Raw genomic sequence first — 24375 nt, 5'->3', positions numbered from 1 at the left:
TTAAGACACTGGCAGTCCTTCAACCCACGAGGTGCAAGTCAAGGAAGCAGACAGCTGAGTCTTCTATAGATTAATACAGGCAGTGTGGCGACAGGTAGCAAGCAGCAGGACAGGTGACAGTCAGCCAGATGACAGGGTTCCCAGCTCAATTAATGTATATACCAGCAGTGTGGCAAAGCAGGACTCAAAGAAACCTCAAGCGATAGTGCCATGGTGCACAGGTTGGGTGTCCCACAGGTAGTGTAGTTCACAAGTTGAGGCAGAGAAGTAGCTAAGGCAGCTGCATACTGGTCTGATCATCAGAGATCAAGAGACAGAAAGGCAAGGCTGACGGAGCCATTTATCTCTGTGCCCTTCAATTAAACTGCAATCTTATTAATCCCACGTGTCTATTGGCCAGGTTGGCACAATAAACCTATCACACCACCAAAAAGCATTTCTAGTGAATACTGAAGTCGTTGGTTTTCTGTATGCGTGTCACCTGATTGAACATTCTATTATAACAGCCTGAGTTTGTGGAGAAAAATCATTTCCTTCACAGTGTGTAGTCTACCTTCATAGTAATTGAATGAGGGGGGAGGAAATGTTCTCAATGAATTTCTAGGCAGTTGAGAAATATGTTTTTCTTGTTGTGCTGAGACTCCAGAAAGTTTGTGAAGGACAGCAACAGGATGCTATAAGAACCAGAGGTGAAGGAGCAAGAGAGGTAGGCTTGGAAGATGGATCCTGGAGCAAAAGAACCACAAAACACTCATTGAAGCGAAAGAAAGAAGTCTAGAGGAGCAGCAGATGGGAGGAACTAGTCCTTCGATCAGTTCTGTTTGCTTTCCAACTGTAACAACATCTATTCCTGATTGTCCAAGCTTCTATTACTTACACATGTCATAAGTTACCTAACTCATTAGCACAAATGTCTCCACATTGATAATTAATCAGCAGCTCAACCTGGAAGAAAATTTCTGTCTTGTTGCTTTCTGTTTATTTCTACATTGACTAAAGTAGTTAAGATTTCTTCTCCACTCCAGTACTTAATATGCTTACCTAAGTAATCAATATTCATAATATTTGAGAAGTTTGAAATAAGGTTAAATTTAAAGTGATAAAATAAAAATCTTATTTAACCTGTTTTTCTGCAGGTAAAGTTCTTGCGGTAGAGTTTGTTGCTAATGGGCTATTGCACATCATGTGAGGAGGTATTAAATTTTTGGCAAGCAAAAAAGCTGATGGAAACTTTCTCTGGATAATACAAATCTTTTTTTTCTCTAATGGATGGGATCCATTACAGAAAATTGAGAAATTCATGAGGAAAAAGGAAAATGAAAACCCAAATATGGTGAGAGGCTGACACACACCATTCCTGATTTTAAACCAAGCAGTATTCCCTTTTTCTCTTCACACAACTTCCTCTTGATCCATATACAAGTTCCAAATGAGCACAATGATCCACAATTCCCATTCTTCTCAAGGAAAAAAGAACCCAAGACATCATGATATCCAAAAAAGGGCTACTCCTAAGGAAAAATCTATTTGTTGGGATTCAAATTAAAACAAGGAGAAAAGAATGCAGTACTGACCAATGGTTTCCATTCTGGGCATGCAAATAATTCACTTGACAAGTTCAGGGATAAAATTTTTTAGGAGCAACATTTTGATATCAATTATAGCGTGTTGGTTTACCAATCAGGAAAACAGCTGCTCACTATGAACCACTCAATAGTTCATTCCTTTAACTAACAAAGCATAAAATTTTTTCAGCTTGTCTTCTTTTTCTAAAATACACTAAATATATTACACACTGAACAAACCAATCTTGAAAAAAATGTAGTACACATACATCTTACAACATATTTACCTCAAGGTTAGAAAAAATTGAATTCCTACTAGTCTCAACCAAAAACCAGAATCCACTGTCCATACTCTGGAGCTAGAGGATTTTAGAATTCTGGCTTGTGCCAAAACCTTCATTAAAACCACTACCTGACCTTATATTTAGGGCTGATCCCCAACCACTGGCGGCACCAAAACTGAAATCACTGTAAGAGTTATCTCCAGAATCAAAGGCCTGATTTGGCTCCTTTTGCATGTTGACTGGGCTTTGACTGTTTTTGAAAGGACTTGACTGGTTCTGCTGACATACCTACCATACACCAGTTGCTCTGCAATGCGGTTTGGGGTGCAGCCGTCACTGCTAGATTAATGCTGAAAACCCCAAGGTTTATCTACCCCATCCCCGACCCAAGCTATATTACTACCTTGATTGTTTCCCAAGCCAGCTTCACCCCTTCAACTACTACCAAATTCTCCTAATCCCCAAAACCACCTGCATTATCACCAAATCTTCCATTTCTTTCTGTCTGTTGCTACTGTGCTTAGGTTCAGCATTGGATATATATGTACGCTGATTCCTTTAATGGTCAACTCCCACAAAGAAATTGGGTATGCTGATCATATGCAAATTAACAAAAGCAAAATCCCTGAAGGGTTTGGGAATGAAGATATCTACCACTCCCTACATTGGCAAAAGAATTACCTAAACTCATCAGCAGCTACATCCACCGTACAGTGTCCAACAAACATCTGGGCTTTGCTTAGAATTAGGAAGCTTACAGTTACACCATCCGCCATCTGTCATATGTAGTTGCAACATGACTTTCACCAGGGTCTCATATTCCATAAAACAAACAAATCCAAATCCTCTTGAATGACCAATTTTTATATATTTCTTGGCCGGAACCATGAGAACATCTCAAAAAGTACTATACGATTCCTTTTGCTCCTGCTCGGTTGTTTCCCATGGGAGACCCAGCCAACACTAGCAAGTCAGATGTTTTCTGGATTCTTTTTTACTTTCACTGCGGATGAAGCAACCATCTCAGCCATTGTTCCTTTGTTATCTTTGGGAGTGCTACTAACATAGAGCAGATTCTCCCAGCTGGCATCAGGAGCATGCAGAATTCTTTTCTCTAGCTGGAGCCTTCTCATACATTGAGATGCTGGGTTCCTGTAGTGGAGACCACAGGTCCGCAGAAACTGCTGTAACTGTCAATGGTATCACTGGTCCATCATCTTCTGACGGGATTTCAATTGCCTCATTATAAGCAACCAAGGGTTAGTGCAAAGAAGTCTTGGCCATAAGGAACTTTGGAGCACTTCTTTTTTCAATCATTTTATTGGGAGCTTGTACAACTCATCACAATTCATACATCCATCCATTCTGTCAAGCACATTTGTACATTTGTTGCCATCATCATTTTCAAAACATTTTCTTTCCACTTCAGTCCTTGGTATCAGCTTCTCAGTATTTCCCCTCCCTCCCTCATGAACCCTTGATAATTTATTATTTTTTTTTCATGTCTTACACTGGCCACTGTCTCCCTTCACCCACTTTTCTGTTGTCCATCCCCTTGGGAGGGCATTCTAGGTTGATCCTTGTGATTGATTTCCTCTTGCTCCTCCCACCCTTCCCTAATCCTCCTGGTATCTTGACTCTGATTGTTGGCCCCGAGGGATTTATCTATCCTTGATACCCTGTGTTGTAGGCTCTTGTCTGTAGCAGTATGCATGCTCTGGTCTAATCTGATTTGTAAGATAGAACTGAGGTCATGATAGTGGGGGGATGAAAGCACAAAAGAGCTAGAGGAAAATTGTGTGTTTCATCGGTGCTACACTGCACCCTGACTGGTTCATCTCTTCCCTGTGACCCCTCTGAGGGATATACAATTGTCTACAGATAGGCATTGGGTCTCCACTCCATACCCTCCCCCCATTCACATTGGGTATGATTTTGTTCTGGGTTTTAGATGCCTGATATCTGATCCCATCAATACCTCTTGATCACACAGTCTGGTATGCTTCATCCATGGGAACTTTGTTGCTTCTAAGCTAGATGGCCGTTTGTTTATCTTCAATCCTTGAAGACCCCAGACGCTATATCTTTTGATAGCGAAGAACCATCAGCTTATGCACCCATTTTGTCTTCAGCAATTGTGTCGGGCAGGTGAGCATCACAGAATGCTGGCTTAATAGAACAAAGTGTTCTTGTGTTGAGGGAGTACTTGATTAGAGGCCCAATGTCAGAGCACTTCTTAATGCATTTGCTTGCTTGTAAGTCAGTCCAAGACTCCAGCACAGCAGGATGTGAGTCACAGCAAGAATGGAAAAGCAAGGTCCCAAGGTATGAGCTCCATCATCTCTAATGGAAGGTCTAGAGAAGAGACTCAATTCAGTCATGAGGCCAGATGGGTTGAAGCAGTCAAAGAAAGTCGGGATACAGTGTACTTTGGATCACTACTTGTTGCTTCGGGTCTGAGGATCCGGTGTGCCAAGCAAATAGAGTTGCAAGAGGAGAGGGTGAACAGGTCCCAAAAAGCAAACAGGCTGGATCACCTCTTCTGGTTTCAGCACCAAATGTATGGTTCAGCGAGGTGGCTTACCTCAGACACAAGGCCAAGTGCTAGCAAACATCAAGATTTATTTTATGTCTGGGTGCAAATGGGCTAAGGCAGAATGATGCATCAGCTGGAGCTTAGGCTATAACATGCATCAGCCCCAAGTACAAAAGCTAATGCCTACTCTAAAATGCAAGGCTAACCTGGGGAGAGGGGTAGGGAAGTGTTTCTGGCTAGTGGTGGAAAGGTGTGGCCTTTGTTTTCTTGTGCTTGCAATAATTCTGCTTCAGGGGTTCTGAGTCCTTGGGTTCTCAGAATGGGTCCAGGTGTTCAATTGTGATCGTCAATGTTCTTAGTTCACTAGTGTCTGACAAAGGCACATTCTTTTCTGTTTGTGCAGATCATTTCATGGGATCAAGGGCAAACATGGAGGAACTTTGGTTCTCAGCAGACTCTAGCTATCCTTAAAATTGGTTCATCTACCATAGTGAATGAAGGGGGAAGTGCAGAGTGGAGACCCGAGGCCCAAGTGTCGACCACTGGAGATCCCCTCATAGAGGGATTTAGGAGAGGAGATGGGTCAGTCAGGGTGTGACGTAGTACCGATGAAGAACACAGCTTTCCCCCAGATCCTGGATGCTTCCTCCCCACAACTACCATGATCCGAATTCTACCTTGCAGGACTGGATAGGGCAGAGGTTGTACACTGGTGCATATAGGAGGTGGAGGCACAGGGAATCCAGGTTGGACGATACCTTCAGGACCAGGGGTGCGAGGGGCGATGCTGGAAGAGTGGAGGGTGAGTGGGTTGGAAAGGGGGAACTGATTACAAGGATCCACATGTGATGTATGTATATGTATGGATATGTATGGATTGTGATAAGAGTTGTATGAGCCCCTAATAAAATGTTAAAGAAAAAAATTTTGTTTAATTATTCTCATCTTCTGTTACCCTAATATACTCAAATATTTTTTTTAAGTTTTCTGCTAGGCTTCTGTTAGTAAGTTTGACGAGGAAAAAAAGCAGTGAGGGACCACATCAGTAGAATTCTTCAATTTTTGCATCACTAGCTTTAGTGATTGGTGCATACATTTAAATAGTAGCTGTGTTTGGGTTCTGGATTGGCATACCTTGGGTCTTGCTTTGGGGTGCTGAGAGAATTCATGCATCGGAAGCACATTTGTAATTCAAGTGACTTTTATGAAGAAAAGGGAAGTTTCCGGTATTACAGTCTCAAAAAGTACACACTGTTTCAGGAAAGCATACAAGCCTGCATGTGAACGTGCAGGAGTTCATGGCTAAACGTGAAAAAACACATGAAAATAATACAGGAACAGGAGCCCACACCCACTCTTTCAGAACCAGGAAATCTCAGGGGCCAAGAGAGAGACCTGAACGGGATCTCAGGCCCCCAGGCCCAAGTGGCATATGTGCACCAGCACGCTGGAGAGATTTTCTGCCCTCTGCCTGTCAAGCATACCTGAAAGAGAATGGTGATATGCCTTTAGACTGCTTTTACCTCCACTGGCCAGGGAGGCATGGCTGAGGGTATTGCCTGATCCTACTGGCTGAGTTGAAGCCCACCTGTGTGAAGTCATGTGGCTAGGCCAACCTTTCTAATACCACGACCCTTTAATACAATTCCTCATGTTGTGGTGACCCCCAACCATTAAATTATTTTCGTTGCTCCTTCATAACTTTAATTTTGCTACTGTTATGAATTAGGCAACCCCAGTGAAAGGATTATTCAACCCCCAAAGGGGTTGTGACCCACAGGTTGAGAACCGCTTTCCTAGGCCGTGGCTTAACTTCTCCTGCAATTTGTTGGTCCTAGTCTGTGCATGCTCAATTGGGATCTTCCATAGGTGTCAAATTAGTGTGTCTGATTTCTTTCAAACCCCTTTGTGGTGGCACTATGCAGGCGTTGGGAAGACGATCCCCACTAGTCCATATGGGGGACTATTCTGGCTATCTAACAGTTGTATTGGGTGGATTTCATTGTATTCGGAAGATATTAGCCTATCACAGGCAGGATTATACTTTGAGATAGATCTTGAAATGTCCTTTTAGACAATGAATGCAATACCATTCCGCCTGAATCTGTCATTCTTGGGAATGTAAGTCACATCATTTCCTAACTCAAAATGACCAATACTAGTCCAAATCATTACTCGTGATTTCCCAGAATATCAATTGTTATGTGTTTCATTTTTGCAAAATTTCAATTTCCCTGGATTCATACTTCGTATGTTCCAAGTTCCAATGATTGCTTGATGTTTGCCGCTGTTGCTTCTCATTTTAACTAATGCTCCATCAGCAAATGACGGTCTCAAGGCTTTACTGATAAAACTTTACTCCTTTGACATCGTTGTGGTCTACTCTACTTTGAGAAAGGAGCCAGGCTGGCATAGTGGTTACACATTGTGCTCCTCACCCCGACATCAGCAGTTTGAAATCTGTGGCCTGCCCTATGGGAGAAATAGGAGGCTTTCTACTCTCATAAAGGGTTAGTCATGGAAACCTATAAGGGCAGTTCTCCTGTCCTAAAGAGTTGTTGAGTCAGAATTGATTCTAAGGCAATTAGTCTACTTTGAAAAGGCAGCTTTTCCTCAGTCCTATTTTGAGAGCTTATGTTCTGGCAGTATCTCTGACAATGTTCTGTTTCTATTCATGAGGTTTTCAGTAACTGACAATGTTTTTATGCTATCCATAGGGTTTTCAATTTCTTTGAAGTAGACACTTTATTCCTTCTTTATAGTCTGTTCTTAATCTAGAAACTCTTCTGGAACCTGTTCATTTTTGGTGACCTAGCTGGTATTTAAAATACTAGTGACATAGCTTCTAACATCCCAGCAACACACAAGTCACCATTCTACAACAAAGTGGCAGGCAAGTGCTGTGTTAGTGGGCCTATTATTCCAAACACCGAAATCAGTTCATTCTGAAAAATAAAGTTTAAGCTGCCTGCCCCCATAAAAACGTACAGTTTCTGAAACCCTATGGAGCAGTTCCACTTTATCCTATAGGGTCACTATGAGTCAGAAATCGTTGTAATTGATTAATTTTGGAGACATATAGTACATTATTATAAAATAAGAAGATACAATTTGAAAATTTGTATGGTTCGTTTTTATCATCGTGATACAAAATGTGCTAATCAGAACATAAAGGAAAATGCCCTTGGAGTGTGTTCAATTTCAGTAAAACTTACTCAACAGATAGAAATTATGTAGGTAAAATAAGGTTCATAGATTATGTATCCATTAGTTAATTTTCTATACTAAGTTAATTTGTTCTGAACTACAATTACATTGTTTTCCATCTCGTTCATGGTCCCAGTTGTAAATTATGCATTAATACCAATGCAATAGAGACCTGGTAGGGTAATGGTTAAGTGTTGGGCTGCGATTTGGGCTGTGATTCCTCCACAGAGTCAGCAGTTCAAAATCACAGCAGCTCTGTAGGAGAGACTGGGATTTCTATTCCCATAAACAGTTATAGTCTCAGAAACCCACAGGAGGGCACTGTGAGTCAGCATGCACTCCATAGCAGTGAGTTAATACCAATTCATGGCTTAATGATTATCATTGCTTTTTTAACTATAAGACCTGACTTTATGTTATCTATGGAAGCATTTTTTGTTAGGCTCACCTTAGGTAGAGAGTTGATTTTGAGGGGTAATTTGATTCCAATTTCCTCCTTTTCATCAAAGGGTTTTTTAATAGGTACTATTATTATTAAGATCACTGTTTTTTTCTATTATTTGAATTTTTATCTTAAAATTACTGTACTTTCATTTACTTTTTCTTTACTTTTGGCATATAGTTAGTTCTATGAATTTTAGTAGCTATAACTATGTATCAGTTATATCAGGCAAGATCACCCCACTTTATGCTTCCTTAAAGCCTTTATTAACAGCTGGTTCGAGAGGAAGCTAGAGTCTGGAAAACTCTCTGGACCCAGGACAACGAGGTTCCAGGATTTTTATAGTTCCAAGTAATGGGCTGGCTGAAGGGGAGGGGTATCCAAGCAGTTACATTTCTATCAAGCTGGCAGGGGGCTGGAGGGGGGGGGACGACAGCACAGCTGCAGGTAATAATTCAAGGTCTAACAAGATTGCTGACATTTCTTGCTGATTGAGCAGGCAGAGTCCAGAGACATCTCCAGGGTCAAGGTCTGTCCAGAGAACAGCGAGAGGGAAGGAATGAAAGGGGCAGCTAAATACTAGCAGGGGTTGAAGGCAGTTTCAAACAAAATGGAGTTCCTCATGCTAAGCGGGGTCACTGCAGTATCCACCACCGCAATCAGTGTATAAAATAGCCCCGTTGTCCTGCAAAGTTCCCTTTGCTGTTACTATGGAGAAGGCCCAGCATTTCAAGCCTCTCCCACTCCTTGTTCTTGCCCTGCTCCCAAGAAAGATTTCAGGTGAGGGATAAGGGGGAAAGAATGAGAGGGAAAATAAAAAAGACATGGGGGGGAGGGAAGCAGGGCCCTAACCGACCCAAGGGGAGGGTATTGTTTATATCTCCACAGGAGAGGGAGAGAGAGACCAGGCTTCAACCCGATGTGCCAAGACATGAATACAGCATACCAGCATGTACCAGGGAACCAATAGAGAGGTCTGCGGGGCTGGCCCCAATCCTATGTGGGCACACCCAGCCCCTCTGGAGAATGCACTTCAGAGCACACAGGAGAAATGAAGGGAGATGGAGAGGGAGGGGAGAACATCCTGGCCCCCCAAGCCCTGAGGATGATATTCCTACTGAAAGCAGACTATGCACAGAGGACCATAGGGCCAACCCCACCACAAGACACGACATCCCTCGCTAAACCACAGCAGTGCAGGAGACAATACTGAAAACAGTGTGGGAATTGTGCACAATCTGACCCCATCATGCTGAGGCGAAACACTGAGGGCAGCAGTAAAGCAGCAAGGGGAGCAAAGTGATGAAATCCCCCGGAATACAAAAAATAGACTTTGGAGACAGAGTGTGGAACTGCATCAGACTCCACTGGAAAACACTTGTAAAGGCCAACAAATAGTCCTTGAACTATTTATAGGCCTTTCCATTTCTGTCAGTGGTTTTCTTTTGTTGTTGTTGTTGTTTTGTTGGTCTTGACTTCCTTTGTTGTTTTATTTGGTTTTGCTGAGTTTTTGTACTTATTAATGCATCTGCATGTCTACCTAGATAAGATAGATGGGATAAATAATTTGGAGATGAAAAGAACTGGACCGATGGTTCTGAGGAGATACCGGAGGAGAGGTGGGATAAAGGAATGGGGCGGGGTGTGGATATGTGCCTCTCTGCCCTTCACTTTCCTTTGTGCTACAGAGCTATGTGAGGAAACCTGTCTTCACCTTCTCTGCGTTTCACATTCCTGCATTTGTCACCTCTTCTGCCTTTGTCATTTCTGACTCACTAACACTGTCTATTTATAGTCACCATATCTCCCACCCCCAAAGCTCTGGCAACTACTAAATCTGTTCTCCACCCCAACGATCTATCTTTTCAAGACATATAAATGGAATCACACAATATTTACCTTTTGAGAGTGACTTCTTGCACTCAGTTTGCCTTGATATTCAACCAAGCTCTTGTACATATCAAAAAAACTTACTTTTTATTTTTCAGTAGTCTACCATAGTATGGATATGTGTTAGTCTGAGTAGACTAGAGAAACTAACTCATAGGCACACATGTGTATGAGAAATATTTACATACAAGAGCAATTGAATATTCAGAAAACTTCCCAGCCCAGCCCAGATCAAGTCCATAAGAACAATATTAGCCCATATGTCCAATACCAATCTATAAAGTCCTCTTTAGACTCACAAAATACATGCATTGATGCCGAATGCAGGAGGATCACAGGCTAGTGGATTAGAAGTCTTGTGGATCCAGTAGTATTGTAAGCATCTCAGTGCTAGGAGGGGTCTCTACATGGCTTCTCCGGCTCCACAGGTCTGGTTGCATCAGGATAGGTCTATGTAGCTTCTCCAGCTCCCAGGGCACAGCGCCATGTGTCTTGTCAGTAGAGTGTCTCTCAGAGTGAGTCGACAGAGAGTGTGTGTCTCTCACCTCCAAGGATGAAAAATAAGAGTTGCCAGAATTCTCAGGAGAAGGCCATGCCCACACAGAGACCTCATTGGCTATGATCCGATTGACAGATTAGACTCCACCCTTCACTCATAATCCTCTCGTCCCAAATTGACACAGATCATGTAACTACCACAGGATAGAACATATTTAGTGGATCCATTCATGCACTGAAGGATATTTGTGTTGTTTCTAATTATGGGTAAGTATGAATTCAGTATCAATACACAAATGAGTACAGGCTTTTATTGAACATACATTCACATATCTTAAAGCAGCTAGCAGATGTGAGATTGTTGATAAGCACAGTGGCTGTACCATTCTGCATTTCCACCAACCACAATTCCAACCGAATTCCAGTCGCTCCACACCTTTGTCAACACTTGGTGCTGTCAATAATTTTCTTTTAGACACTTAGGAATGTGGGGTTATAGTACTCACAATTTGCATTTCTTTAATGGCTAATGGGCGCTCTGGTGATATAGTTCTTTCTTGTTAGGCTGCTAATTGCAAGGTCAGTAGCTGTAAACCATCAGCAACTTTGGGGAAAGGTAGGGTTTCCTACTCCCCCCCAAAAGTTACAGTCTCAGAAACTCACAGAAACCACCCTGCTCAGAGTAGGCATTGACTCAATGGCAGTGAGTTTGGCTTTTGATTTTGTCATGGCTGGTGATGAGTCCGGGCCATTTAGCAGTGGTTCTCAACCTGTGGGTCGTGACCCCTTTGGGGGTCAAATGACTCTTTCACAGGGGTCACCCGATTCATAGCAGTAGCAAAATTATAATTATGAGGTAGCAATGAAAATAATTTTATGGTTTTGGGAGTCACCACAACACGAGGAACTGTGTGAAAGGGTCAGGCATTAGAAAGGTTAAGAACCACTGCCCTATAGGGTTGCTATGAGTCAGAATTGACTCAATGGCAGTGAATTGGGTTTGTCGGTTTGGTTTTTGTTTTTAAAGAATGGCTAATGGCCTAGCACTGGTGGCACAATGGGCTTTGTGTTGAGCTACTAACTGAAAGGTTGGTGATTGGAACCCATCACCTGCTCTGTGGGAAAAAGATGTGGTAGTCTGCTTCTATTAAGATTTGCAACCAAGTCAGATCGATTTAATGGCATCGGTTAGGCTTTTGCTTTAGTTTTAATGATGTTGGACATTTTTTTTTTCATGTGTCTGTCATTCTTGGAGCATCCCTAGGGCACAGTGTTAGACACTTGAGTACTAACAGAGAGGTCGGTGACTTGACAAGTTTGAACTTAGCAGTCACTCTGCAGGAGAAAGCTGTGGTAGCTTGTTTCTGGAACGATTTATAGCCTTGGAAATTTATATCCAGCTCCCTGCCCTATAAGAACACACATTGGGTGTCCTTTCTCCCGCCCCCCCCTTTTTACCAATTTATTAGGGGATCATACAACTCTTATCACAACCCATACATACATAAATTATGTAAAGCACATTTCTACATTCATTGTCCTCATCATTCTCAAAACATTTACTCTCCACCTAAGCCCCTGGTATCAGCTCCTCATTTTTTCCCCTCCCTCCCCGCTCACCCTTCCTCATGAACGCTTGATAATTTATAAATTATTATTTTGTCATCCCTTGCACTGTCTGACGTCTCCCTTCACCCACTTTTCTTTTGTCTGTCCCCCAGGGAAGAGATTATATGTATATCCTTGTAATCGGTCTCCCTTTCCAACCGACCCTCCCTCCACCCTCCTGGTATTGCCACTCACACCACTGGTCCTGAAGGGATCATCTGCCTTGAATTCCCTGTATTTCCAGTTCCTATCTGTATCAGTGTACATCCTCAGGTCTAGCCGTATTTGTAAGGTAGAATTGGGATCATGATAGAAGGGTAGATGGGGAGGAAGCATTTAGGGACTAGAGAAATGTTGTAGGTTTCATTGTTGCTATATTGCACCCTGAATGACTCATCTCCTCCCCCGAGACCATTCTGTAAGGGGATGTCCAGTGGCCTACAGATGGGCTTTGGGTCTCCACTCCGCACTCCCCCCCTCATTCACTATGGTATGATTTTTAGTTTTGATGATGCCTGATACCTGATCCCTTTAACACCCTGTGATCACACAGGCTGGTGTTCTTCTTCCATGTGGGCTTTGTTGCTTCTGAGATAGATGGCCACTTGTTTACCATCAAGCTTTTAAGACCCCATACACTGTATCTTTTGATAGCCAAGCACCACCAGTTTTCTTTGCCACATTTTCTTTGCAACCATTTGTCTTCAGCAATCATATCAGGGAGGTGATCACACAATGATATGATTTTTTGTTCTTTGATGCCTGATAACTGATCCCTTTGGCACCTCGTGATCACGCAGGCTGGTGTGCATCTTTCATGACAGCTTTGTTGCTTCTGAGCTAGATGGCCGCTTGTTTACCTTCAAGCCTTTAAGACCCCAGATGCTGTATCTTTTCATCTATTCTCCTTTTCTTTTACTCCCATTCAGGTGTGCGGGTCAGTCATATTTCCATTATGGAAAATCATAGTAATTTTCTGTTGTACTCCTTTTCACTATATAAACCTATCCTTTTACACACACACACACACACACATTCATAAGTGTCCTGATTTTGTTTCTCTAGAGAGCCCTATGTAACAAAAACCAAATCCAGATTCTAATCTTATGAGTAGCTGAATTACAGCATCAGCTGAATTACAGCTCTAGAGCAGTGTCTAATATTAAAGTAAGGGCATTAATTGGAAAGAAAGGGGACCCTGAAACATGGGATGGGAACATATGGGCCGATGATCAGGAAGAGGAGGATATTGAGCCTATTGAGCCGACCCAGTCAATAGCTCCACCTCTCTTACCTGAGCATATTAATCCACTATCAGTAAAACAACTTATACATGAGCAGACTAACCAAACTGTGTGTGCTGAAATGCCACAGGGGGCTGCATGTGCAGCATTGCCTATGACCCGACTGACAGGTTGAACACCACCCCTGCCCTTTTATATATCTTCAAGTTTACCTGAAATGTTGTAGCTACCACAGAGGTCATGTTTAGTGATGTACCAGCTCAACTAGCACTTTACCCATTGCATTGGGCTCCTTGGGTTTTTTAATAGTGTTAATGCCCTACCTATTATGAAAGATGAAGGAACACCTGGTGATGAAAGGGTTAAGTGCTTGGCTGCCAACCAAAAGATCAGTGGCTTGAACCCACTAGCAGCCTTGTGGGAGAAGAGGTCTAGAAATCTGCTCCCTAAAGATTTCAGCACAGGGAACCCTCTGGCACAGTTCTCCTCTCTTTGATCAGATCAAAGTGAATTGGAATTGACCAGATAACAAATGAGCAGTGAAAGATGAGGATTTTTTGAAAAGTTTATGATTTTTGTTCTTCTATTATGTACATTTATATTTATTATATACATCTATTTTATACTTCTATATGCACATTATGTACATTTATAATATAAAAATAATATTGGTCCATCATGAGGTGGCTTTCAAGAAAATTTACCAAAAAGTTTACCCCCAAATCCTACTATCTTTTCATTTCATTTTTTCCATGAACTTTTTGAAACCCTCTTGTATAAATGAGTGGGTACCCCCAAAACACCAGAATTTCCCCCCTAAAACTATGTATTTAATTGTTTTAACAAAACAACCTTATCACCTTCAAAGTACTCTCCATTCCACTTAATACATTTGTCAAATCTGTGATTCCATTATTGGAAATATTTTTCAAACACATCTGTTTATTACCTCCCTAGTTTTTTTTTTCTTCACCTCTTCTATGTCATCAAATCACTGCCCTCTTCATTCATGGAAAGAAAAAGAATTCACACAGAGAATGGTCAGGTGAGTCAGTTACATAGGCCAAGAGAGGCATGTTGTTTTTTTTACCCAAAACTGACACACTGAGATGGCTGCATGAGTATGTGCATTGTCTGGGGGCAAAACCAGTCCCCTTCTGCCACAAATCAGGCCTTTTTCGTCACACACTGTTACATGATCTTTTCAGAACTTCTAAATAGAAAGCTTGATCCATAATCTGACCTGGTAGAACGAATTCCAAATTCACTACAAGTCAACATTTTGGTCCATTCAAGAAGTAGACATCCTGGGATGCAGTTTATCATCAATCGACATTTCACCTTTTTTGAAATGAGAAAACTACTCATACACTTGAGTTTTTCCCATAGTGCTGTCCTTGTAAGCTGTGTTCAACATCACAACAGTTTCTGTGACATTTTACCCTGAGCAGGAAACATTTCAGAGCCAGACACTGTTCTCTTAAATCAGTCATCACACACACACACACACACACCCCAAAAAATGAAGTTTGAGCAAAACTGCTTTTATGAAAAAATTCACTGTGACCAGAGAGAACCTTCCCAGGCGATACCACTGGTTATACCAACTCAGAGCTAGTTGCTTGTGCTCACCTAGTGGGAAAAATGCCTACTACGAAGGCTCCACCCAGTGAAATCCTGGTTTTGGGGGGTACTCCCTCATATGTTAAAGAGCCCTGGTGGCATAGTGGTTATGAATTAGGTTGCTAACTTCAAGGTCAGCAATTTGAAACTACCAACTCTACTGAGGCAGTAAGATAAGGCTTTCTACTCCCTTAAATGGTTACAGTCTCAGAGACTCACAGGGACAGTTAAACCCTATCCTATTGGGTTATTATGAGTTGGCATCAACTGGATGGAAGTGAGTTTGCATATTTTTACTCTTAATCTCAAATCAATCATAGTTGATATGTATTTCAACAATAAAGAAATTGAGGATCAAAGGTTAAGTAACTAGCAATAGAATTTTAACATCTACAAGGTAAAGCAAATATATCAAAATATATATCCCCTGGGAAGTGGATACATTGTTTGAAGATAAAGATAGAAGTTATCATTGAGTTGATTCCAACCCGTGTGAGTCAGGGCTAAACTGACCCAAAGAGTTTTCAATGACTGATTTTTTTGGAAGCAGATAGCTAGGCAACCTGAAGTGGATTCCAACCTACCATATTTCCATTAACAGCCAAACTCCTTAAGCAATGAAACTATCCAGGGATTCCAAAATATGTAAAAAGTGACACGCTAGTTGTAACTAAACAGTAGCAGTTCTACGTTCTCCTATAGGATCACTATGAATTGGGATTGACTCAATACGGTGAGTATGGCTTCTGGTTATACTGTTTACAACTCAAACAGATGGTTTGTAATATACCCAAAGTAACTACAATGTGTGTGGGCGGGTCAGGGAGGGGGGCTTCGGGTGGGGAAGACAGTAGATAAAATAATCAACTCATGAATCACTTTACATTAGTAATATTTTAAAATTACACTGATTGATAAGTGTGTTTTATATTGGTTTACATTGATTCACTATTATTTAAATCTATAGTATGATTGAGAACCAGTCACTTTACAAGACAAATTATTCAAAATACTACTTCCTTCATCTTTTACTGCTGTACATTAGAAGGGGGACAAAATAAGCATTTATCTTAATTAAGATTTACCTGGAAATGGCATTTGTATATAATCTATATAATCACAATCATTAAATTATGTAATTAATTTGTAATTATATAATGTTCTCAAATGATTATAAGTAAATATAAATAAGTTATTATCCAAGAGTAATAAGTGGACACCTTTTCTTTTGAGTTGCATGAGCTTTAGACAAAGTAAATGAGAAGTTGTGGGACCAGCCTCACAGTCCAACAGGTCCATAGGAGCAACATGTGCAATTATACAAAAAGTAGACCAAAAAGCAGAGTACAGGGGACTGATCTCCAACATTGGGAGAAGAGTCTTGAGTTTATTCAACAATAAGGTGTTATAGTAATGGGGCTTGCAAACCTCTTGTTACTATGTACAATAAAATGGGCAATGTGTTCGTCTTGAATGTCCCGAGCCCTCTAGGAGAGCACTTCAAAGGAAGGGTCTGCCAAGTGAAAAATAAATGGTGTCAATGGCTCTTTAAGAATAACAGACAAAGGCAGTGGATATTCTTAGAGATGGGGATCCTTTACCTGCACAAATGAGGAGCCAGGTGTGTGTAGGAGACAGCGTCTGGTTTTACAGAGGGTTGAGGTGAAGAAACGTCCTTCTGGGAGAATATGTGCATTTGGTGCTGTCCGTGCATCTCGGGTTGTGGAGAGTTCCTCAAGCACTCGTTCTGGGTTTCCACACCCTGTGGTCTGGAGTGTAGAAACATTCTGGCTGTACTTCTCCCCAAACTAACAGATGTGCTAGTTTTCCTGACAGTCCATGGTATATTCAGGACTCTTCACCCACACCAGCCACTAACCCCATCAAAAGCACATGTGTATTCATTTACTGCAATATAATATTAGAAAAATAATCAAAATATCATCGTACACACACACACACACACACACACACCCTTGACAATGAAGAACTTCTTAGAATGCCAAAGATTCATTTGCACCTAAATTAAGGTAAACAACAGCAAAAAACAAAACAACACTTTAATAGTTCCTCATGTTGTGGTGACCATTAACCATAAAATTATTTTTGTTGCTACTTCATAACTATAATTTTGCTACTGTCCTGACTCAGGCGACCCTTGTGAAAGGGTCGTTCGACCCCCAAAGGGGTCGCGACCCACAGGTTGAGAATCAGTGTTCTATGATGTTTCTTATTCCAGTTGTGAAGTAGGTGCTTCTTCTCTATGAAAACAGTGCCAGGAAAAGCAAGCATGAGCTTAGATTTTGAATAAAAAAATATATCCAATAAAAGATGTTTCTGGGTTCTATCTTAGCAAACTCTTTTATAAGGCTTCAAAAGATCTACATAAAAATTTCATTATCTTTTTTTTCATTATCTTTCCATTCTATTTTTTCTGTGCACTTTTTGAAGTAAAAAAGATGGGGACCAATTGTTTTAACAGAGTAAGGAAAATAAAGACACACCCTGCTACCTCCTTTGGGTCCTGCTTAATTCTAGTGTTTTGAGAAAGATGCCAATAGAATTTTGCAAATCCAATGAAGAGTTAGCAGGGGGCTGAAGAAAACTGAAGTGAGATCCTGTGAGCTATAGTTGAAAGCACAAGGATTATGACTTCTGCCAGTGAGAAGCTGTGATTGTGGCTGGTAGCAGGGCAAGGCAGAGAAGAGACAGTAGGCTGCTGCGCCATCCTGGCAAACACTTAGGTGGATGTCATACAGGAGAAAAGGGGAAGGAGCGCTTCATAAAAGAGAAGACAGTTGGGCTACATACAAGGAAGTGATGTCTAAAACTGCAAGGTGGTGGGGGGGGGAGGGGAGGTCCTGAGGCAAAGAGAATTTTCCACCAGAGGGAAGAGCACATTCATGATGTCCAAGGCTTCCCCTACCCTTAGAATCTATTTTGTTAGTTCCAAATGGAGACAAAATGGAGATTGAATAGTTACTGGTCTCCCTAAAGGAACCCTGGTGGCATAGTGGGTACGAGTTATGCTGCTGACTGATTACAAGGTCAGCAGTTTGAAACCACTAGCCTCAAGGGAGAAAGACGGGCTTCCCACTCCTGTAAAGAATCACAGTCTCAGAAACTCATAGGGACACTCCTACCCTGTGCTATAAGTTTGCTATGAATTACAATGGACTCAATGGCAGTGCCTTTGGTTTTACTCTGGCGGATGTTAAAAATCCTGAGCCTGCATTTTGGCTAACAGTCACAAAATAAGTTACCTTGGGCAAGTTCCTTGGACTCTGTGGGGAAAGTAGAAACATTATACTCTATAGCTACATCTCCTAGGATTACTGGAAGGCTTTGGATCTATAAACACCACATAAATATGTCTCTGTTTCCATGGTATAAGCAGGAAAATGTCCCTGAGCTGAGTCCATCTGTTTCTTGTTTTGCCTTTTTCCTTCCTACTCAATTTCAGGCCCTGTCTTCCCTCCCACCCCCACCCCCACAGCGACTCCCAGTACCTTCCCTTACATGCACCTTATCTTCCTGCTGCAGAATAGGGACAACTACTAGTAAGATAAGTGCACACAGTTTGCTCACCACCATCTCCACACACACAGGGCAGAAGGTTAATTGGGTCAAGCGGGATAACCATTAAGAATAAACCAGTAAGCTACTGATGGGAGGGATAACCAAGACACTACAATTTCAAGATTTTTTGCAGTGAGTAGTAAACCCTAATATCAGAGACTTCAACCATCGTTCAACGAATGTATCGCTGTTAAGTCACCTTATACTGGCTGGCTTTTAAAATTACGCGGGAGCATCACTTATTTTTGAACAGTGATCCTTAGACTTCAGGCCCAGAAGACTGATCTTCTTAATTAAAACCTTGTTTTAGTCTCAATTATGATAGCCTGTCCTTCCTCTCCTGACTCCCGTTTAAATTCAGAGAGACGGTATAGAGGTTCAGATTGCTTGGGTTTAACAAATCCACTAGAATTACCAAGCCAACACACCCATTGCCACCTTGCCCATCCTGTAGGACAGATTAGGGCTGCCTTCTGTGGTTTTGGTTTCCGGCGTTGCTGTAATCTTTATAGCGGCAGATTGCCACATCTTTCTGCCACAGAACTGCAGGTGGATTCTGACCACCAAATTCCGGTTAGCAGGCGGTGCTTAATCACTGTGCCACGAAGGTTCACATGAACTTGGCACCAGGTCTTAATCTAGCTGCAAACCAAGGCCAAACACAACCGCCTCCCAGGGTGCGGGCACGTGACAGGGACGCAGCCCTTGGCGAACGTGCGGGGGCGTGTCCTTTGCCGAGGGCTCCGGAGGGCGGGGCCGGGCGCCCGCACGCGGAACGTAGACTCCTGAGCGCTGCGCCACCTTTGCCAGTCTGCGCAAGCGCAGTTTCTTGAGGGCGGGCTGGGGGGCGTGCCCTTTACCGAGGGTTCCAGGGGGCGGGGCCGGCTCTCGCACGCGGAACGTAGACTCCTGAGCGCTGCGCCACCTTTGCCAGTCTGCGCAAGCGCAGTTTCTAGAGGGCGGTCGGGAGGAACGTGAATCCTAAGGGAAGGAAGCAAACGGGAAGAGGAGGGCGGAGAAAACACGGAAGTGGGCGGGGCAGAAGGAGCAGGAGTGGCAATCAGCTGACTGGATCTCGTGACTGCCTGGCTGTGGGGGCGCAGGCGCACTGCCGGGCGGTCCTCTCAGCCTGGACGAAGATGGCGCCCTCCAGAGTGGGACTCTGAGAGGCTGAGGGAGGAGGCGGAGGGGGCGGGGAGGCAGCGCCGCGGCGGCACTACGATCCCGCGGCGGCGGAGCTACTGGGCCCCGGCCGGGAAAAGGGGAAGTGGTGAGGCGGAGGCCGGAGAGCGCCTCTTCCCGCTCTGGACGCAAAGCCGGCGGCGGGAGGAGCTCGGGCTGGAGCCTCTCCAGCCTCCCGCGAAGGTAAAGCAGACTCTTTGCACCGCACTCAGGGGCTCTGTCTCCCCTCCCCACGTCTTGGGGGGCTTGGAGGGCCAGGGCTGGGAAAACCAGGCATGGGGTCTTGGCCGCCGCACAATGCAGCTACTAACAGCAGGCAGATTACCCTCCCCCAAGGCTCCTTTCCTGGGACCCCTGGCTACCAGTGACATCCGCTCTGGACGCTGCCTCCCTCCGCCCCACCCCTCTTTTTGCTCTGCTTTCTTGTTTTTCAGCCCCCCCCCCCCCCCCTGGTCCGCAGCAAGTCCCTACACCGTGTGCCTCTCACTCCCTTCTGGGCTCCGCCCTCGGGATTCCCTTCCAGCAGGCTGGTCCCGGGGACCCTGCTTGCTGAATGCCTTGCAACTCTAGTTTTCCTTAGGTCGCCAGCTCTTCGTGTCTCCACGTCTCGCACAGACTTTACATCTGTTGGCTTAGTTTTGTTTCGCTTCGTTGGGAAATGGGGGGATTCGCTTTGTATTTGTTAGTTTAGCTTTGTTTCGTTTTGTTGGGAAATGGGGAGGATTCACGTAGTCTGTTCTGCCCCTCCCTTTCCCAAATCAAGTCCTCTCCCCACCTCTCCTCTCTTCCATGTCCATCCTGAAAAGGTAACCGTTTCATGGTCACCTCCCCTAGGCTGCTGCGATTTAACTCTTGAAGAGGGACTGTGAAGTGGGAACAAGTTAAGTGGAATACGCGCCCCCTCCCCCGACACACACACACACACACACACACACACACACACACTCACTCACTCACTCACTCACTCGCTCGCTCGCTCTTCTCTCTTCTCTCTCTCTCCCCCTCTGACTCAGAGACCCCCTGTGAGTTTCCAAGACAGTTACTGTTTACAGAAGTAGAAAGCGCAGCTTTCTCCCATGGAGTGGCTCTTACAAGTGTATTTGAGATTGTGACAAGTAAGATGAATGCCTTTAAATTGTTTCCTCTTTGTAGGGCGTCCAGTGGCCACTCTTGATTTGAGGTTTTCTTTATCAGTTGCGTGGGGCGAGCTGTGGTGGTGGTCAACCAAAGTAGTGATTTCCCACTTCAAGTATTTTTTTCCTTCGACCCCACCCCCACCTCCACCTCCTTTCCTCCCCTGGAGGGTTTCTATCCAATGATATCGCCTTCTACTATAGGGTTATTTTGAGCATGTTGAAGTGTAACATGTTTGCAGAAAAGTAAAATTTCAAGATACTTTCCTAGAACTTTCCCCAGTAATTAGCCTTTTTTTACTCTTTTTTTTAGTTTTGTGAACCTAGATTTAAATGGACTGTCAGCAGGGTTTGGGGAAATAATTCTCAGTAGTCACTTTTTATATAACACTGAGTGTAGAGGAATGTGAAACAGGATTTGTTTTATTAAAAATCTAGAGACACTAGAAATTTGTTGTTTCCAAAAGATTACACAATTCTGTGGTTTCTAGAAAGTTTAATTGCTTGACTTAATTTGGCATATAGAGAGAATGCAGTTAGCATTTTAAATGTGATGTAAAACAACATTCAAAGGACTGTATCATAAAACTAGCTTATCTTAATATTACAGTGCATTCAGCACACTAAATCCATGCTTAAAAAATAATATACTAGACTCCAAATCTGAAAACAGGAGGACCATGTTAAATGAGGAAAAGAGGAGTCAGAGGGTTATTAAGAGATAGTAATGTAGAGGGCCTGAAGGCTGGAATTTAGTTCGTGGAAAATACTACTATTTTTTTTCCACTGGGAGGAAATGGACATGACTTTTTTCCCTCAGTAAAGTGCTGATAGTAAATGTCATGAACTATATGAAAATTAATACTGTCAAACAGTTAAAGAGATGAAGAGCACATGAAAAGAGTTATTTATTAGAATTTAACTTATAAGACTATAACAATACTTTTTATTAAATAGAGCTTCAAACTGGTGCATCCCAGTTTGGACATTGCTAAGAATTACAATTTTTACTCCAAGCCCCAAAAACCAAACTCATTCACAAGTGGAGTCTGACACATGGTGACCTTAGAGGCCAGGTAGAACTGCCCCTGCAAGTTTCCAAGACTGTTCACGTTTATAGAAATAGAAAGCTTTGGTATCGTACCCTGCTAGAGGAGTGCCTAGTGGTTTAGAACTGCTGACCTTGTAGTTAGCAGCCCAGTGTATGGCCACACCACTAGCGCTGCTAGTCACTCCAGATTTATCAAATCCGAATCCACAGCTTAACAAGATCCCCAGGTGATTCTTACTGATCTGATTTCGTATATCTAAGGTGGGATTAGCATGGGGTCTAACCAGTATGAGCAAGTTTGAAACCCTGTGATTAAATTTGTAAGGTTGATAGTAGAATCTACTATTAGACGCTAAATTAGAGTTTAAGTAACAATGGATTTTAACTAATGGCTCCTTTCTTAACCCAGTTCTCGTTATACAGGTGAATTTGAGGCTTCAATTACATTACCCATACTTCACTAATTATGGTCCTTAAAATTAGTACAGATGTGGTTTTGCAGACATCCTGCACCATAGTTTGCAGTGTAAAGTTGACTGTAATGTTTGACATGGTAGGAGAGTTTTTCTAAGAAATATTTTTTTAAACATTTTATTAGGGGCTCATATAACTCTCATCACAATCCATACATATACATACATCAATTGTATAAAGCACATCTGTACATTCTTTGCCCTAATCATTTTCAAAGCATTTGCTCTCCACTTAAGCCCTTTGCATCAGGTCCTCTTTTTCCTCCCCTCCCTCCTGTTCCCCCCTCCCTCATGAGCCCTTGATAATTTATAGATTATTATTTTGTCATATCTTGCCCTATCCGGCATCTCCCTTCACCCCCTTTTCTGTTGTCCGTCCCCCAGGGAGGAGGTCACATGTAGATCCTTGTGATCTAAGAAATGTTTTAAATCAGCATTTCTCCACTTTATCAGGCTCCCTTTTTATACCAAATATAAAGACTCTCTTTTTGTACTAAAATTTTTACACCTCCTTTACTGTCATGAAATAGTGATATCGCCACTTTCCAACTGAGTCCCAGAACTTAGACAACTGGAAGAAGCTCTGCATTATTACCACAAAAGTTTATTGGACTAACAGTAAAGTCAGGAATTTTGTTGAATCTTGTTAGAGCAGTGGTTCTCAACCTTTCTAATGCCGCGACCCCTTAATACAGTTCCTCTTGTGGTGACCGCCCCCAGCCATAAAATGATTTTCATTGCTACTTCATAATTGTAATTTTGCTACTGTTGTCAATCGGGCAACTCCTGTGAAAGGGTCATTCGACCCCCAAAGGGCTCATGACCCAGAGCTTGAGAACCACGGTGTTAAAGAGTGGAGGTTGAAGTAGATCACAGTTTAAGGAGATGCCATTCCTTTAGAGAGAGAGGAGATGTGAGACCTGGACATTGGTAAGAAATGTTCACCGGGCATGATAACTTGGTGACGGCTGAGAGCCTGCTGTTGGGACAGTGTGAAACTCTTGGAAATCACAGAAATTTGAGGAGCCCTTGTGCTGCAGTTGATGAACTGTTGGTCTGTTAATTTCAAGAGGTGCAGTTCCAAACCACCCCTGGGCTTCTGGAGAGAAAGACAAGGCTGACTGCTCCCATAAAGATGTCATCTCAGAAACCTAATATAATACAAGATCACCATGTGTCCCAGTAGATTTGATGGGCTTGCCTTCATTTTGGATATTCTCTTTATTTTCAGACACAGACTATCAGAAAATATGTTAATGTGCTCCTGACCTAGACAAGGAGAACATCTCACAATGTTTGATCTTCCCCTGTATCTTTTCCATGGAATAAGAGTCATCATCTTTTGGATGAAGTGTGTCACTGGTGCCCTTCTTGGTGAATGCTCATTGAGCTTGGAGAAAAAAAAGACAAAGGAAAAAGTTACATCTGGAAAAGGGCATTAAGCCTAGAATTATAGCTCAGGAGAACAGAGAAGGCTGCATCCTAAGATCCAGGCACACAATGTATGCCCATGACCAAACCTGAGTCAAAATTTGGACAGATTATAACCCCTGCCTCCTCCTAGCAAGCTAAGAAGCTGTAATAGCAGAATGCTATTGGGTGAGGGATAAAATTCTGCAAAGAGACTCTGAGACACAGCATAAGTATCAGACATTGATCTAGAATGCCAACCTACCCCATAGTCACAGGTACTTCTGCAGATATTTGAAGCCTGTTGTCTGTGAACATAACCAAAGCAACAGCAAATAAAAAACTCAGCCCAAGTCTTACCTAGGTGAACACAAAAACTCCACTTTAGGCTTTGCTCAGGAAAACCATTGTAACTATGGGAGCAGAAAGCCTTGTTTCCTTTCATGGAGCTGCTAGTGGATTTGACTGCTGACCTAGTGGAGAACAGCCCAATGTATAATCACTACGCTACCAGGGTTCTGGTGCAAAGCAAAGACATGCTCATTTCTAGTCATAAACATTACCTACCTGTTTCTACTGTCTTGCACAGTATGCTCAGTTTTCAGCAAAAACTTAACAAGGCCAGACTTGTGAAAGCCAAGAAGAAGCAT

General features: G+C 42.7%; 1 protein-coding gene and 1 pseudogene across 1 annotated transcript in view; one reads left to right on the top strand and one right to left on the bottom strand.

Annotated features, from left to right (window-relative positions):
- Positions 1-1924: 1924 nt before the first annotated feature.
- Positions 1925-24375, bottom strand: LOC142446075 (TAR DNA-binding protein 43-like; annotated as a pseudogene).
- The window catches only part of DNAJC13 (DnaJ heat shock protein family (Hsp40) member C13), a 125460-nt gene continuing 120673 nt past the window's right edge, over positions 19589-24375 (top strand). The window contains exon 1 of the mRNA XM_075546931.1: positions 19589-19841. The gene's annotated coding sequence lies outside the window, so the exon portion shown is untranslated. The remainder of the gene's footprint in view (positions 19842-24375) is intronic.

The sequence above is a fragment of the Tenrec ecaudatus genome, chromosome 4 (genome assembly GCF_050624435.1).
Source record: "Tenrec ecaudatus isolate mTenEca1 chromosome 4, mTenEca1.hap1, whole genome shotgun sequence".
Taxonomy (NCBI): Eukaryota; Metazoa; Chordata; class Mammalia; order Afrosoricida; family Tenrecidae; genus Tenrec; species Tenrec ecaudatus.
Note: the sequence above shows the minus strand (reverse complement) of the source record. Positions and strands in the feature narration are given on the sequence as shown.